Source organism: Bombina bombina, chromosome 4, assembly GCF_027579735.1.
Source record: "Bombina bombina isolate aBomBom1 chromosome 4, aBomBom1.pri, whole genome shotgun sequence".
NCBI lineage: Eukaryota > Metazoa > Chordata > Amphibia > Anura > Bombinatoridae > Bombina > Bombina bombina.
The window spans coordinates 793,786,459-793,805,526 of record NC_069502.1 but is presented as its reverse complement, the minus strand read 5'-3'; the positions used below and the strand labels follow the sequence as shown (position 1 = coordinate 793,805,526).

General features: G+C 41.5%; 1 protein-coding gene across 3 annotated transcripts in view; it reads left to right on the top strand.

Annotated features, from left to right (window-relative positions):
* The window catches only part of LOC128656994 (oocyte zinc finger protein XlCOF6.1-like), a 54,530-nt gene that overhangs the window by 13,040 nt on the left and 22,422 nt on the right, over window positions 1-19,068 (top strand). The gene's annotated exons all lie outside the window — the stretch shown is intronic.

The window sequence follows — 19,068 nt, the reverse complement described above, 5'->3', positions numbered from 1 at the left end:
GTGAGTCACATAGACAAGCTGTGTGTGCTGATACACAGGTATAATTATAGCACTACAGCTGCAGTAGTACTGGGTCTGTGTCACATAGACAAGCTGTGTGTGCTGATACACAGGTATAATTATAGCACTACAGCTGCAGTAGTACTGGGTCTCAGTCACATAAACAAGCTGTATGTGCTGATACACAGGTATAATTATAGCATTACAGCTGCAGTAGTGCTGGGTCTGTGTCACATAGACAAGCTGTGTGTGCTGATACACAGTATAATTATAGCACTACAGCTGCAGTAGTACTGGGTGTGTGTCACATAGACAAGATGTGTGTACTTATACGCAGTATAATTATAGCACTACAGCTGCAGTAGTACTGGGTCTGAGTCACATAGACAAGCTGTGTGTGCTGATGCACAGTATAATTATAGCACTACAACTTTCAGTCTGTTGGTTGATTAGGCTAAGGGGCCTGTTTATCAAAGATCTTGCGGACCTGATCCGATCTTTAGACCACTGCTCCATAACTTGTGTTTCTGGCGAGTCTGAAGACTCGCTAGAAACACGGGACCATGGGCCCCTAAGAATTCAAAAATCGGCCAATAGAAATGCAAGGGCACCCCTATATAAGGCGGAACCTCACATTTAAGCTTTAGTGTGGCGGTGATTGCATGAAGAAGGATCGGATGGAAGATGGAAGAAGTGGACCGCCGCCTTGAAGAAAGAGGAGGAGCACCCACCAGAGCTGGTCACATAGGAGCCGGAGTCAAGTTGGGTTCAGAGTATTGATGTTTTTGGGGTGTTTCTCCCCCCCCCCCCCCCCAAAAAAAAGAGCTAAAATGCTCTTTGTATCTTTATTTGAAAAGCAAGAATGTACGTTTAGATGCCGGCCCATTTTTGGTGAACAACCTGCTTTGTTCGTGCTGATTGGTGGATAAATTCACCCACCAATAAACAATTGATGTCCATGGTTCTGAGCCAAAAATGGCTGGCTCCTTAGCTTAGATGTCTTCTTTTTCAAATAAAGATAGCAAGACAATGAAGAAAAATTGATAATAGGAGCAAATTAGAAAGTTGTTTAAAATTGCCTGCTCTATCAGAATCATGAAAGAAAAAAATTTGGGTTCAGTGTTCATTAGGGCAATGTTTGAAACTTAGGTTTTTTTTGTTTGTTTTTTAGAATAGGTTTTTTTATGGGCAAATGAGCTATGTTCACTTTAGGGCAATGCCCAGCCAAATGTCCTTTTCAGGGCAATCTTTTTTTAGGATAGATTTTTTTTTTTAACTTAGTTTTCTTTTAGGATAGGGTTGTTATTAAGGATAGGGTTTTATTTATTGGGCAACAGAGCTTAGGGCAATTTTTAGTTTAGGTAATCATTTTATTTGAGCGGTGGGGCTTTACTTTGGTTTTAGATTAGGTATTTTTGTGCCAAGTAAAAGACTTTAATCACTTTAGGACAATGCCCTACAAAATGCACTTTCCAGGGCAATTGTCTGAGTAGGTTTTAATGTTAGTATAGGGTTTTTATTTTTATTTTGTGGTGGGCTTTTTGTAAGGGGACTAAAGTTTTAGCATAGTCATAACTGGCGTCGGTTTATTTTTGGTAGTGCTTTAGTTTTTTTTCGAATGTGTTTTTTTTATTGTTTGTAATCTTGGTGTTTGTTATTTTGTGTTACATAGAAGGTGTTAGGTTAGGGTTCTTGGTGGGTTAGCTGTTAGGAAGTTATAAATAGTGTAGGGCTAGTTTGCGTTGGGGGTTGTGGTGGTTTACAGGTCAATAGATTAGGAGGATTTTTGTGGTGGGGGGTTGTGACAGTTTAGGGGTTAATAGGTTAGGGGGTGTCTGCATGTGACTTTTTTTTCTATTAATCTATTATTTTTTTATATTAATTCCACTTTATCTGTCCACAGGAAGGTTTTATAAGAGAAACCCCTGGGCACTTCAATCTGTCATGTCAAAAATGTATTTTCTACTCCAGAATTAGTTCTTATCTGCTAGCCCTGTCCCTGCACAGTATCAAGCAAGTAAAAATGCTCATAGAGTTGTTACATTGCTTCTTGGAAGAAAAAAAATCTTTATTAGTTAATATTGTCCTCTAATTAACTTCATTATATTGTATTAGCTATTAAAATGTAATGGTTATTTGACATTGGTTTACATTTTTACAAGCCATCTCTGAGGTATCTTAACAACAAAAAAAGCTGTAAATAGAGATATTCAGGAGCTATACATGGATGAAGATATATTATTATGTGCTATATAATGACTGGATCCCCTATGTGTAAATCCATGTGGTTTAACCTACACATCACATATGCAATGAGGCATTTTCAAACCTTTCTTTCTTCTTTGTTTGTTTTATCAAGTTAGACATCCCAGTTTTACCTTTGTCCGCAAAGGAGAGGTTAACATTTTTTAACTGAGGCAGGAGAGCTGAGATTGCTCACTTGGTGGAGCTAGCATATGGTACTTAGGACATTAAGACCAATTGACGTTGTCATACATTTTTGCTTTCTCCCCCAACACACCTCTTTGTTTTGCTCTGTGCTTACAAGACAAGTCTTCTAATCTAATCTTAATCACACCAGCAGCTGGATTAATATTAGAAGACTTGTAAACACAGATCAAAACAAAGAGGTGTTGGTGGAGAAAGCAAAAATGCATGACAACTTCAATTGGTGTGCATGAACAGGCTAAATTATCAAAACATCTGTGCCTGCTTTCCACACATTACATGTTACTACCAGCTATGCCTCCTCTGCTAGCCTAGTGAGTCGCGACAATTTTATTGCCTTCTACAGTACTATCAGTGTCTGATATTTCAGTGTCTGCTTTGCCCTACCTGAGTTAAGTCGTGCAGTGATCCAATCTGTCCACTAACTCCCTTAATATACCCCACTCCACTCCGTCTCCACTCTCCAATCCTCCACCGATTAGTGAGCTGACTTGAGCTGAGTTTCCTGGCCGTTCTCCAACACGCCACTGAACTTCTAGTTCTTCTCTCCTACTAACCGGGCTAACCCCAGTTGCCGCCTGGCTTGGGAGATCACGCGCGTGACTCCCTCAAGCCGCACTGTCAAAATATTTTTTTTAAAGCCACTGTAGCCACATATTTAGTGCAGCGGCCAGGGGCAAGTGCCGCCCCCCAAAATTTGCTGCCCTAGGCACGGGCCTTGTTGGCCTATGCCATAATACGCCCCTGATTGTAACACGGATATCTGTCAGTAATCCCTAAATAACCCTTCACATGTATATATATTTTTTTAGTAGACAACCCAAAGTATTGATCTAGGACCATTATGGTATATTTCATGCCACCAGTTTACCGCCAAATGCGATCAAATAAAAAAAATCGTTCACTTTCACAAACTTTTTGACTAACTAGGTTTCTCACTGAAATTATTTACAAACAGCTTGTGCAATTATGGCACAAATGGTTGTAAATGCTTCTCTGGGATCCCCATTGTTCAGAAATAGCAGACATTTAGGGCTTTGGCATTACTTTTTGGTAATTAGAAGGCCACTTAATCCCGCTGTGCACCACACTTGTATTATGCCCAGCAGTGAAGGGGTTAATTAGGTAGCTTGTAGAGTTAATTTTAGCTGTAGTGTAGAGGTCAGCCTCCCACCTGACATATCTCACCCCCCGATCCCTCCTTGACCCCCCTCAAACAGCTCTCTTCCCTCCCCACCTCACAATTTTCACCACCACCTTAAGTACTGCCACAAAGTCTGCCAGTACTAAAATAAAAGGCTTTTCTTCTGTTAAGTGTGATCAGTCCACGGGTCATCATTACTTCTGGGATATTACTCCTCCCCAACAGGAAGTGCAAGAGGATTCACCCAGCAGAGCTGCATATAGCTCCTCCCCTCTACGTCACTCCCAGTCATTCTCTTGCACCCAACGACTAGATAGGATGTGTGAGAGGACTATGGTGATTATACTTAGTTTTATATCTTCAATCAAAAGTTTGTTATTTTAAAATAGCACCGGAGTGTGTTATTATCTCTCTGGCAGAGTTTGAAGAAGAATCTACCAGAGTTTTTGTTATGATTTTAGCCGGAGTAGTTAAGATCATATTGCTGTTTCTCGGCCATCTGAGGAGAGGTAAACTTCAGATCAGGGGACAGCGGGCAGATGAATCTGCATAGAGGTATGTAGCAGTTTTTATTTTCTGACAATGGAATTGATGAGAAAATCCTGCCATACCGATATAATGTCATGTATCTATACTTTACACTTCAGTATTCTGGGGAATGGTACTTCACTAGAATTACACTGTAAGAAATACATAAAGCTGTTTAATAACTAGAGATTATGTTTAACGTTTTTGCTGGAATGTAAAATCGTTTTCATTTACTGAGGTACTGAGTGAATAAATGTTTGGGCACTATTTTTCCACTTGGCAGTTGCTTAATCTGTTTTTCTGACAGTTTCTGTTCTCCCTCACTGCTGTGTGTGAGGGGGAGGGGCCGTTTTTTTGGCGCTTTTACTGCATCAAATATTTCAGTCAGCAACTCATTGTATTCCCTGCATGATCCGGTTCATCTCTACAGAGCTCAGGGGTCTTCAAAACTTATTTTGAGGGAGGTAATTTCTCTCAGCAGAGCTGTGAGAATTATAGTTTGACTGAGATAAAAAACGTTTATTTTGTAATTTGTTTCCTGCTTTCAGAATTTGTTATCTTTGCTAATGGGATTAAACCTTTGCTAAAGTTGTGTTGTTTACAAGGATTGAGGCTATAACTGTTTAAAACTGTTGCTCCACCATGGAGTCTAAACCTTGTTCTTAATGTTTTTCAGGGCGTTCCGTTTGAACCCCTTCATTCCATTGATATAAAGTTGTTATCTTGGAAAGTTCTATTTTTAATGGCTATTTCCTCGGCTCGAAGAGTCTCTGAATTATCAGCCTTACATTGTGATTCTCCTTATTTGATTTTTCATTCGGATAAGGTAGTCCTGCGTACTAAACCTGGGTTCTTACCTAAGGTAGTTACTAACAGGAATATCAATCAAGAGATTGTTGTTCCTTCTTTATGCCCAAATCCTTCTTCAAAGAAGGAACGTCTACTGCACAACCTGGATGTAGTCCGTGCTCTAAAATTTTACTTACAGGCAACTAAGGAATTTCGACAAACGTCTTCTCTGTTTGTCATTTACTCTGGGCAGAGGAGAGGTCAAAAAGCTTCCGCTACCTCTCTTTCTTTTTGGCTTCGTAGCATAATTCGTTTAGCTTATGAGACTGCTGGACAGCAGCCTCCTGAAAGAATTACAGCTCATTCTACTAGAGCTGTGGCTTCCACTTGGGCCTTCAAGAATGAGGCCTCTGTTGAACAGATTTGCAAGGCTGCAACTTGGTCTTCGCTTCATACTTTTTCCAAATTTTCCAAATTTGACACTTTTGCTTCATCGGAGGCTATTTTTGGGAGAAAGGTTCTTCAGGCAGTGGTTCCTTCTGTATAAAGAGCCTGCCTATCCCTCCCGTCATCCGTGTACTTTTGCTTTGGTATTGGTATCCCAGAAGTAATGATGACCGGTGGACTGATCACACTTAACAGAAGAAAACATAATTTATGCTTACCTGATAAATTCCTTTCTTCTGTAGTGTGATCAGTCCACGGCCCGCCCTGTTTTTAAGGCAGGTAAATATTTTTTAATTTATACTCCAGTCACCACTTCACCCTTGGCTTTTCCTTTCTCGTTGGTCCTTGGTCGAATGACTGGGAGTGACGTAGAGGGGAGGAGCTATATGCAGCTCTGCTGGGTGAATCCTCTTGCACTTCCTGTTGGGGAGGAGTAATATCCCAGAAGTAATGATGACCCGTGGACTGATCACACTACAGAAGAAAGGAATTTATCAGGTAAGCATAAATTATGTTTTTCTTTTTAAATTATTTTTTTTTCTTTTTTTTAAATATGTATTCTGCCGTGCTGAATCCCCCCTTAGCCCCCAACCTCACTGGACCTCCCCATAACAGCTCTCTAACCCTCCCCCTCTACCTATTTGCCTCCATGTTGGGTACTAGCTTTTTTTTTAAAAAAAATGGCAAAAAAGCCCATTTTCTGTAGTGTAGCTGCCCCCCCCTCAATAGCCTACCCCCCTCCCAGATCCCTTTCTTTACATTTAATTACTCCCCTTTCCCTCTCCCTTCAATCCCTACAATGCAATAGAGAGTTATGTGCTAGCGCAAAGGCCCCCCCCCCCCCACCCCATGTGCTCCCAACCACTCGCGTGCACTGGATGAAGAGGATCCAGAAGTAATCCAGTGATGGGCCGCCCCACCCGCCTCCCTGCTATGGCTTCCACCAACGATCGGCACCATCGCTGGCCGATGCATAGAGGGCACTCTCTGCATCGGTGGCTATAGAAGGGTATTGCAATGATGCCTCAATATCGATGCACCACTGCAATACCCTGAAAGCATCTGAAATCACAATCCCTTCCAGTGCTTGAAACTTCAGAGGACGTACCAGGCACTTCCTTGGTCATTAACTGACACTTTTAGTAGGACGTGCCTGTCACGTCCTTGGTCGGGTCTTTAAGGGGTTAAGGTTGCATGAGTTAGCAACACATGGATGTGCAAAAGCATAAAGATACAACAGATTAATCCTGACGACAAAAGTACCACTGACTTTAATTTAGGTTATTATTATTATTATACTTTATTTAGGAAGCGCCAATATATTCCGCAGTGCTGTCCATGGGTACAATTCATTTAAATAAAACAATGATATAAAACTTGTAAGAGACAGGACAAAATTTACAAACAAATACAGGAGGAATTGAGGGCTCTATGCCCGTGGAAACTTACAATCTAGAAGGGTAGGAGGTTGAGAAACAGGAGGTGAGGACTGCAAGATTAAAGGGACACTGACCCCAAATGTTTTCTTTCCTGATTCAGATACAGCATGCAATTTTAAGCAACTTTCTAATTTACTCCTATTATCAACTTTTCTTCGTTCTCTTGCTATCTTTATTTGAAAAAGAAAGCTTTTAAGCTTTTTTTTTGGTTCAGTTCTCTGGACAGCACTTTTTTATTGGTGGATGAATTTATTCACCAATCGGCAAGAACAACCCAGGTTGTTCACCAAAAATGGGCCGGCATCTAAACTTACATTCTTGCATTTCAAATAAAGATACTAAGAGAATGAAGAAAAATTGATAATAGGAGTAAATTAGAAACGTGCTTAAAATTGCATGCTCTATCTTAATCACGAAAGAAAAATTTTGGGTTCAGTGTCCCTTTAAGAATGTTAATGCAGAGTTAGGTAAGTGAAATTAATTTATTATTGAGTTGGGTGGTTGGCTTCTCTGAACAAAAAAGTCTTCAGGGAGTATTTAAAGGAAGAAAGATTAGGACAAAGCCTGACAGCATGAGGGAGAGTGTTCCAGAGGGTAGGTGCTGCATGACAGAAGTCCTGCAGTCTAGCATGGGAAGAGGTGATAGTCAAAGATGCAAGGAGCAGGTCATTGTTGGATCTTAGTGGGCGGGCTGGAGTATACTTGTTTATTAGAGAGTATAGGTAGTGGGGAGCGGCGTTGGTGAGAGCTTTGTATGTAAGGGTGAAAATTTTTAATTTAATTCTGCTGTGAATGGGGAGCCAATGAAGGGACTCGCAGAGAGGTGCAGCAGATACAGAGCGACGGGAAAGGTGGATTAGCCTGGCAGAGGCATTTAGGATCGATTGAAAGGGGGAGAGGTGTAAAAGAGGAAGGCCAGTAAGTAGGTTATTGCAGTAGTCAAGTCGGGAAGCAACAAGTGAGTGGATTATTTGCTTTGTGGTGTCAGCGCTCAGAAAAGGGCGAATTTTGGAAATATTCAGTAGATGGTTGCGGCAGGATGTAGAAAGCGATTGGATATGGGGGACAAAGGATTGATTTGAGTCAAGTGTGACTCTGAGGCAGCTGACTTGGGGCGATGGGGAAATGGTGATGCCGTCAACAGGGATAGAGAAGTCAGAAGTCGGTGTAGAGCTTGAGGGGGGGATAAGAAGGAGCTCAGTCTTGGACATGTTAATCTTTAGGTGGTGAGAGACCATCCAGGAAGAAATACCAGATAAGCAGTCGCTGACATGAGAAAGGACAGAGGGAGAGAGAGCAGGGTTGGAGAGGTAGATCTGAGTGTCATCAGCATAGAGGTGATATTTGAAGCCATAACTGTAGATAAGTTTACCCAGCGAAGAAGTATAGATGGAGAAGAGTAGAGGACCCAGAACAGATCCTAATATACTCCAACAGACAGAGGCATAGGAGAGGAGGAGTCGCCGGCAATTGACACAGAAAAAGACCTGTGGGAAAGATAGGAGTGAATCCAGGAAACAGCAATGTCACAGAGGCCAAAAGAGCTAAGGGTCTGTAGGAGGAGGGGGTGGTCAACTGTGTTGAAGGCAGCTGAGAGGTCGAGTAAGGTGAGTATAGAGTAGTGGCCAATATTTTTTGCAGAGAGAAGATCGTTTGTAACCTATGTAAGGGCAGTCTCAGTTGAATGTTTTGGGCGGAAAACTATTTTTTCAAGGAGTTTTGATATTAGTGGAAGCAGTGATATGGGGCGGTAGCTTTCGGGAGAATTAGGGTCTAGGGAGGGTTTTTTGAGTATGGGAGTGACTTTTGCGTGTTTGAAAGAAGATGGGAATGAGCCGGTAGAGAGAGAAAGGTTGAAGATGTGGGTAAGAGCAGGAGTGAGGGTGGAAGAAAGGGAGAGTATTAGATGGGAAGGGATAGGGTCGAGTGGGCAGGTAGTGAGGCGTGAGGAAGATAGTAAGGAAGAAACTTCATTCTCAGTGGCTGGATGGAAGATAGAGATAGAGATATGTTGGAATATTGCAGGTTGGTGTTGGGATGTTGCTTCGGATAGTACGTGTTTTGTTTAAAAAGTAGTCTGCCAGGGCTTGAGCACTAAAGACAGACGGGGGTGGTGGAGCAGGTGGGTAGAGGAGAGAGTTAAAGGTGGAAAAGAGTCGTTTAGGGTTTGAGGAAAGAGTAGATATGAGAGAAGAGAAGTAGGTTTGCTTGGCTAAGTGAAGGGCAGAAGTGTATGAACGAAGAATAACTTAAGGTTTTTCCCTCTTTATCATGTCTTATGTTGTAAAACATTCAACAGTTCACATAATTGTCAGATAAAACATCCTAAGACTTTGTATTATGCTTTGTTACATATGTATATAAACCTATAATCCTAACTTATTAGAATGTATTCACTAAGACTATAATTGCAAAAGTGTTTAGGTTTTGCAACTTTCATAGAGGGCTATGGAATTATTAAATTATATTTGTAAACAAAGGGAAATGGGGAGGAAAGAAGAGTACAAATCATCTCCATACGTTTATTAAATCTGCTTCAGTATTAAAACCTACGGCAATCTCGTTTGCAAATAAAAAAAAACAAAATGCTTCCCTTTTGGATAACAAACTATCTAGGTTTCCTCCTCTCTCTTTTAAACTGACTTTTTCAATGACTTGCCATTTAAATGTTTTTACATCCTCATTATGCATATATATAAAGTGCACTGCTAGTGCAGAACAGGGGGTGGAAGTAGAGATATCATTTAGATGCTCTCTAATCCTTACTCTCATCTCCCTAGTGGTCATGCCCAAGTACTGCATCCTGCATTCTATGCATTGAACCATATAGATCACATATTTAGACCAGCAATTAGTACAACTCACAGCTTCATATACTCTTTGTGACACGTATGATTGAAACTGTTTTGAAACTACAGCATGTCCAAAGGCTTTGCAATTTACAGTGCTGCATTTATAATGCCCTTTACACAGAAGCCAACTGCTCCTATTAGGCTTTTTAGTGTTAACTACTCTCGGTGAAAGATAGTTACCTAAGGTGCGGTTGCGCTTAGAAACAAAACTTCATCTTTCTTTCACAATATCGTGCAAAACATTATCCCCTTAAGAATAGAAAAATGTTTTCTCACTATCTTAATAATTTCTCCATACTGACTACTGTAGTTAGTAATAAAAGTCGGTTTATCCCTATTATGTATTCTTTTACGTTTTATGTCATCAGATAGTAACTCTTTCCTGTCCAAATCTACCACTTGTGCTATGGCTCTGTCCACGACCTCACCATTATAGCCTCTGTCTAGAAACCTTTGTTTAAGCTCCTGACAATCTTTTTGAAAAAATTAGTCTCTGAGCAATTACTTTTCAGCCTTATACATTCCCCTTTAACTATCCCAAAGCCTGTATGCTTGGGATGTAGGCTCTTAGCATGCAAAATTGTATTAGACTGCAACGCCTTGCGATATATCTCGCTTATGATATTGCCTTTTGCAACATCACCCCTCAGCTTCACATCCAGAAATGATGTCTCTACAGAGCTAACTGTATATGTAAACTGTAAGCCTACAGTATTAGAATTTAGATACTTTATGAAATCTTCTACCTCTAAAATAGAACCACTCCAAATAAAAATCAAATCATCTATGTATCTATGATAAAACTTAATCCGGTTTATATATGGGTTACTATCTCCATAAGCGTGGAACAGCTCCAACCAACCCATAAACAGGTTGGCATAGGAGGGGGCAAACTTAGCCCCCATAGCCGTTCCACGCTTCTGGATATAGTAATTCCCATCAAACAAAAAATAATTGTGGTTTAATAGAAATCTTGTTACTCTTATAACATAAACCTTAAATGACTCATCAAAATTGGTATATTTGTCTAAAAAGAATCTGACTGCCGTAAGACCTTCAATGTGCGGAATGCTAGAATAAAGCCCTACCACGTCTACTGTCACCCAGATATATCCTTCATGCCAGACTTCATCTTCCAATAATCTCAAGAGATGCTTGGTATCTCTAAGATAGCTGGGAACAAGCTTGAAGAGTGGATTCTCAAACGGGGACCCTATTCCGGAGACAATGGGCCTCCCTTGCACTCATTCCAGGGACTTGGGCACTTTTGGCAAGTGGTGAAAAATTACCACCAGGTCAGATACAAACAAAAATTCAAAGTTGAATCGTCTATGAGACCCTTCTCTCTGCCATCATCCAATATTCCGTACACAAGCCCCTGGAAAACTCTAGTGGGATTGCTAAACACCTTGCAATATACTTCACCATCCGCAAGCTGCCTCTCAGCCTCCTTCACATAATCCTTCCTCGACATGACCACTATATTCCCTCCCTTGTCTGCCTTTCTGTAAACTAGGTCACTTCTGTTACCCATATACTTCAGGGCCTTCCTCTGTGCAAAGGTTAAATTACCAATATTCTTTTTGGTTTGATTCTGGCTGTGTAGTATCTTTAAATCAGTCTCTACACGACTATGAAAGGTTTCTACCCCCCCCCCCCCTCTGGTTTTTGTAGGGTAAAAAATAGAGGGAGGCTTAAAACCCACACTCCCTTTTCTTCTGTTATGTGTGATCAGTCCACGGGTCATCATTACTTCTGGGATATAACTCCTCCCCAACAGGAAATGCAAGAGGATTCACCCAGCAGAGCTGCATATAGCTCCTCCCCTCTACGTCAGTCCCAGTCATTCTCTTGCACCCAACGACTAGATAGGATGTGTGAGAGGACTATGGTGATTATACTTAGTTTTTATGACTTCAATCAAAAGTTTGTTATTTTAAAATAGCACCGGAGCGTGTTATTACTTCTCTGGCAGAGTTTGAGGAAGAATCTACCAGAGTTTTTTACTATGATTTTAACCGGAGTAGTTAAGATCATATTGCTGTTCTCGGCCATCTGAGGGAGGTAAAAGCTTCAGATCAGGGGACAGCGGGCAGATGAATCTGCATTGAGGTATGTTGCAGTTTTTATTTTCTGAATGGAATTGATGAGAAAATCCTGCCATACCGTTATAATGACATGTATGTATACACTTCAGTATTCTGGGGATGGTATTTCACCGGAACTACTCTGTTAAAAGTCACTAATCCTTTTAATAAGTATTTATCATGTTAAACGTTTTTGCTGGAATGTAGAATCGTTTACATTTCTGAGGTACTGAGTGAATAGATATTTGGGCATTATTTTCCACTTGGCAGTTGTTTGGTTTTAATTGTGACAGTTTCGTTTCTCTTCACTGCTGTGTGTGAGGGGGAGGGGCCGTTTTTGGCGCTCTTTGCTACGCATCAAAAAATTCAAGTCAGTTACTCTTATATTTCCTGCATGATCCGGTTCATCTCTGACAGATCTCAGGGGTCTTCAAACTTCTTTGGAGGGAGGTAGATTCTCTCAGCAGAGCTGTGAGAATTTTATATTGACTGTGAATAAAAACGTTGCTCTGTAATTTTTATGTCAAATTTAATTATTGTTATTTTACTAATGGGAACAAACCTTTGCTAAAAGTTGTGTTGTTTTAAAGTTTGATGCTATAACTGTTTTTCAGTTCATTATTTCAACTGTCATTTAATCGTTTAGTACCTCTTTGAGGCACATTACGTTTTTGCTATAAAAGATTATAACCAAGTTGCAAGTTTATTGCTAGTGTGTTAAACATGTCTGACTCAGAGGAAGATATCTGTGTCATTTGTTCCAATGCCAAGGTGGAGCCCAATAGAAATTTATGTACTAACTGTATTGATGCTACTTTAAATAAAAGTCAATCTGTACAATGTGAACAAATTTCACCAAACAGCGAGGGGAGAGTTATGCCGACTAACTCGCCTCACGCGGCAGTACCTGCATCTCCCGCCCGGGAGGTGCGTGATATTATGGCGCCTAGTACATCTGGGCGGCCATTACAGATAACATTACAAGATATGGCTACTGTTATGACTGAAGTTTTGTCTAAATTACCAGAACTAAGAGGCAAGCGTGATCACTCTGGGGTGAGAACAGAGTGCGCTGACAATACTAGGGCCATGTCTGATACTGCGTCACAGCTTGCAGAGCATGAGGACGGAGAGCTTCATTCTGTGGGTGACGGTTCTGATCCAAACAGATTGGATTCAGATATTTCAAATTTTAAATTTAAATTGGAGAACCTCCGTGTATTACTAGGGGAGGTTTTAGCAGCTCTCAATGATTGTAACACCGTTGCAATACCAGAGAAACTGTGTAGGTTGGATAAATACTTTGCGGTACCGGCGAGTACTGACGTTTTTCCTATACCTAAGAGACTAACTGAAATTGTTACTAAGGAGTGGGATAGACCCGGTGTGCCGTTCTCACCCCCTCCAATATTTAGAAAGATGTTTCCAATAGACGCCACCACTCGGGACTTATGGCAAACGGTCCCTAAGGTGGAGGGAGCAGTTTCTACTTTAGCTAAGCGTACCACTATCCCGGTGGAGGATAGCTGTGCTTTTTCAGATCCAATGGATAAAAAATTAGAGGGTTACCTTAAGAAAATGTTTGTTCAACAAGGTTTTATATTGCAACCCCTTGCATGTATCGCGCCGATTACGGCTGCGGCAGCATTTTGGATTGATTCTCTGGAAGAGAACCTTAGTTCATCTACGCTAGACGACATTACGGACAGGCTTAGAGTCCTTAAACTAGCTAATTCATTCATTTCGGAGGCCGTAGTACATTTAACCAAACTTACGGCTAAGAACTCAGGATTCGCCATCCAGGCACGTAGGGCGCTGTGGCTAAAATCCTGGTCAGCTGATGTTACTTCTAAGTCCAAATTACTTAATATACCTTTCAAGGGGCAGTCTTTATTTGGGCCCGGTTTGAAAGAAATTATCGCTGACATTACAGGAGGTAAGGGCCACGCCCTACCTCAAGACAAAGCCAAAGCTAAGGCTAGACAGTCTAATTTTCGTCCCTTTCGGAATTTCAAAACAGGAGCAGCATCAACCTCCACTGCACCAAAACAGGAGGGAGCTGTTGCTCGTTACAGGCAAGGCTGGAAGCCTAACCAGTCCTGGAACAAGGGCAAGCAGGCCAGGAAACCTGCTGCTGCCCCAAAGACAGCATGAACCGAGAGCCCCCGATCCGGGACCGGATCTAGTGGGGGGCAGACTTTCTCTCTTCGCCCAGGCCTGGGCAAGAGATGTTCAGGATCCCTGGGCGCTAGAGATCATATCTCAGGGATACCTTCTAGACTTCAAATTATCTCCCCCAAGAGGGAGATTTCATCTGTCAAGGTTGTCAACAAACCAGATAAAGAAAGAAGCGTTTCTACGCTGTGTACAAGATCTGTTATTAATGGGAGTGATCCATCCGGTTCCGCGGTCGGAACAAGGACAAGGGTTCTACTCAAACCTGTTTGTGGTTCCCAAAAAAGAGGGAACTTTCAGGCCAATCTTAGATTTAAAGATTCTAAACAAATTCCTAAGAGTTCCATCGTTCAAAATGGAAACTATTCGGACAATCTTACCCATGATCCAAAAGGGTCAGTACATGACCACAGTGGATTTAAAAGATGCTTACCTTCACATACCGATTCACAAAGATCATCACCGGTATCTACGGTTTGCCTTCCTAGACAGGCACTACCAGTTTGTAGCTCTTCCATTCGGATTGGCTACGGCTCCAAGAATCTTCACAAAGGTTCTGGGTGCCCTTCTGGCGGTACTAAGACCGCGAGGGATTTCGGTAGCTCCGTACCTAGACGACATTCTAATACAAGCTTCAAGCTTTCAAACTGCCAAGTCTCATACAGAGTTAGTTCTGGCATTTCTAAGGTCGCATGGATGGAAAGTGAACGAAAAGAAGAGTTCTCTTTTTCCTCTCACAAGAGTTCCATTCTTGGGGACTCTTATAGATTCTGTAGAAATGAAGATTTACCTGACAGAAGACAGGTTAACAAAGCTTCAAAATGCATGCCGTGTCCTTCATTCCATTCAACACCCGTCAGTAACTCAATGCATGGAGGTGATCGGCTTAATGGTAGCGGCAATGGACATAGTACCTTTTGCACGCCTACACCTCAGACCGCTGCAATTGTGCATGCTAAGTCAGTGGAATGGGGATTACTCAGATTTGTCCCCTACTCTGAATCTGAATCAAGAGACCAGAGATTCTCTTCTATGGTGGCTTTATCGGCCACACCTGTCCAGGGGGATGCCATTCAGCAGGCCAGACTGGACAATTGTAACAACAGACGCCAGCCTACTAGGTTGGGGCGCTGTCTGGAATTCTCTGAAGGCTCAGGGACTATGGAATCAGGAGGAGAGTCTCCTTCCAATAAACATTCTGGAATTGAGAGCAGTTCTCAATGCCCTTCTGGCTTGGCCCCAATTAACAACTCGGGGGTTCATCAGGTTTCAGTCGGACAACATCACGACTGTAGCTTACATCAACCATCAGGGAGGGACAAGAAGCTCCCTAGCAATGATGGAAGTATCAAAGATAATTCGCTGGGCAGAGTCTCACTCTTGCCACCTGTCAGCAATCCACATCCCGGGAGTGGAGAACTGGGAGGCGGATTTCTTGAGTCGCCAGACTTTTCATCCGGGGGAGTGGGAACTTCATCCGGAGGTCTTTGCCCAAATACTTCGACGTTGGGGCAAACCAGAGATAGATCTCATGGCGTCTCGCCAGAACGCCAAACTTCCTCACTACGGGTCCAGATCCAGGGATCCGGGAGCGGTTCTGATAGATGCTTTGACAGCACCTTGGAACTTCGGGATGGCTTATGTGTTTCCACCCTTCCCGCTGCTTCCTCGATTGATTGCCAAAATCAAACAGGAGAGAGCATCAGTGATTCTAATAGCACCTGCATGGCCACGCAGGACTTGGTATGCAGATCTAGTGGACATGTCATCCTGTCCGCCTTGGTCTCTACCTCTAAGACAGGACCTTCTGATACAGGGTCCATTCAAACATCAAAATCTAACTTCTCTGAAGCTGACTGCTTGGAAATTGAACGCTTGATTTTATCAAAACGTGGTTTTTCTGAGTCGGTTATTGATACCCTGATACAGGCTAGGAAGCCTGTTACCAGAAAGATTTACCATAAAATATGGCGTAAATACCTATACTGGTGCGAATCCAAACGTTACTCCTGGAGTAAGGTTAGGATCCCTAGGATATTGTCCTTTCTACAAGAAGGTTTAGAAAAGGGTTTATCAGCTAGTTCATTAAAGGGACAGATTTCAGCTCTGTCCATCTTGTTACACAGGCGTCTGTCAGAAAATCCAGACGTCCAGGCCTTTTGTCAGGCTTTAGCTAGGATCAAGCCTGTGTTTAAAGCTGTTGCTCCGCCATGGAGTTTAAACTTAGTTCTTAACGTTTTACAGGGTGTTCCGTTTGAACCCCTTCATTCCATTGATATAAAGTTGTTATCTTGGAAAGTTCTGTTTTTAATGGCTATTTCCTCGGCTCGAAGAGTCTCTGAGTTATCAGCCTTACATTGTGATTCTCCTTATCTGATTTTTCACTCAGACAAGGTAGTTCTGCGTACTAAACCTGGGTTCTTACCTAAGGTAGTCACTAACAGGAATATCAATCAAGAGATTGTTGTTCCATCCTTGTGTCCAAATCCTTCTTCAAAGAAGGAACGTCTTCTACACAATTTAGATGTAGTTCGTGCCCTCAAGTTCTACTTGCAGGCAACTAAAGATTTTCGCCAAACTTCTTCCCTGTTTGTCGTTTATTCTGGACAGAGGAGAGGTCAAAAAGCTTCTGCTGGGGGAACTTCCGGGTGGCGGCCATGTTAGGTCGCAACTATGGGAGCTGGAGCATTTGCTAAACCTAATCTACCAAATATCTATGAATATTCGAGACATCTAATAATTTTATTAGTATATTCTGCTTTCCTAAAAGTTGAGGATTTGACGCAACTATTTACTTTCACTCCAGCCCCAGTGTTCCGGGACAAATAGAGGTCTTAGGTGGAAGGGTGAGAACCTCACAGAAACCCCCCTCGGCGGTAACGCTCCTGGACCCGCCGAGTAAGCAGTGCTCTCTTGCTTGTCACTGCGTTTTCCCCTACCCAGCTTCTTAATATGGAGACCGTTACTCTTCTTAATCTGATCGCTACCTTATTGGATGACCACCGCATGGCTTTCCTCCGGTCTATCCACAAGGCAATCAGTCCCTCCTCTAATAGCGGCTTTACAGAGAGTCCTGCTACCGAGCATGGAGCGGCACAGAATGTGGTTGGTGCTACTGAAGCCCCCCAGCAATCAATATCAACTTTACCTTTGACTTACGGCTCTATGGATGTGGACGGCCTGGCTCCGTCTAGCCCCATACAGGATTTGCCCGATCTGCCGCCCCAACAAGATGGCGCTCACCTGACTAAGTGGAACCCGAGAGCAACGGATCTGCAAAGGCTTCTCTCACCAGTAACACTTACCTGGTTTTTATCAGCACTGGATTCGGATGCCTCTCTACAGATGAGTCCCGAACTGATTGACATTTATCCGGTATGGGCTGCAGTCCTTGAACTTGCAGAGAAATCTGGAGTTGGTTAATCCTCACATATCTTATTGCAGCCAGTCTAGATAATGGCATAATGGGACAAACTAACGGCCGACTTGGGGACACATAATTGAATGAGGACTGTTCTTTTATTTAATCAAAGGTGTTGCTCCATTTATAAGCTACTTTGGAACAATAGGGAACAGAGACTTGACTTTCCGAATCAATCTTCCTCACAACCGGCACCTCTGGCGACATTGCTACTGTTGAGTACAACTACCCTTCTCATGTGTACTGTTTCTCGAAAGATAGGAAAAGGCTGAAGACTTAACAACAATTTTTGTAATGAACCTATGTTAGTATGTATTTATACGATAGTTAGGATGTTCTTTCATTTTTCACTCTTTGCACCTAAACTCACATAGGTTAAAGGACATTTACAAGTGGGTTATGTGAAGCTTTTTGCTTTAAATGTTAAACTCAGGTTCATTTGCATGTAATACCATAAGTCTGAAGTGCAGCTTAAAGATATAGATTATAACAGTATATATATATCTAATGTTTATGATAAAAGTGGGACTCACTATTTGGGTGCTCAAACTTCCTTTGATAACACTGATGCAGAGGTTGGGAGTCTGTACATTTCTTTAGTAAGTCAAATGTAAGTTCACAACTTTTTTTTTTTTTTTTTTTTCTATCTAACTTCCTATTTGAATTTTGAAAATGTGGTAAAGCAACCCTTATATGCTCACAGCAAATGTTTTCTTTGGTCCTACAGTTATGCATTTTACTATTTTGGTCTGTGATATTCTTGATAGAGTTTACTAGGCAACCAGTTGACAAGGGAGAGCAGAGATAATCTCTATAAAAGTTAACTTGTATTCAATGTGGGAGGCTGGTGCTCACCCAAGGGCCCTGGGGGGCATAGGAGTTGGAGGATATCGCTCATTTAGACTAGTATAATTTTCGATGTTAACAGATCATGCTCTCTTGTCTATCTCATATACTCAGGTACTATATATATTTGCAGTAAACAAAACTATTGCTAATAGTAGTGATCATATGTTGGTTATAATAACTGTAGGGCATCTCTGCTTAGATATGTTTATATTCTAGTTTTTTGTTGATTTTGTGGTGAGGAGTTTGCCTACATAATTTTGTCATAGTTGCAAAAAAAAAAAGAAAAAAAATGTGGTCCTTTTCTGTTTTAGATATGTTGTTAGCAATCCATATAACCACCTCCCCCCCAACCACATGTAATGTACCTCCTAGTTATGGAGTACGAATTAAGCGGTCTACCTTTTTTATACCGCAATCATAATACTAATAATCTTTACTCTAATAGCTCAGAATCAAGAGGCCTAGATCCTCTCTTACTTAATATTTTTCTCTGCATATCTTATCAGCCATATATTATTGTTTGTTTACTGTTCATCCTGGGCTTTAACTTGACATTACTTATTCTCAGTGTGATATTAACTAAAATCTGAGGTTTAGACACAGTTTTTTTTTCTTTTTTTTTTCCTCTCAATGGCATACTGTTGAAGTGTTTTTTTCTCTCTTTATTACAGCAACTATAAACACTACTAGCATCTTGATAGTTAAATAGCAGACGTTGTTTTTTAATATGTAATTTTAATGAGCAACGTAATTAATGTACCTTGTTGCTGGCGATTGTATAATGCCAATATAATGTGCTGTAATTCTTTGTTTGTATGTCATAATTTCTCTTTACCTCAAATAAAAATTATTAAATAAAAAAAAAAAAGCTTCTGCTACCTCTCTCTCT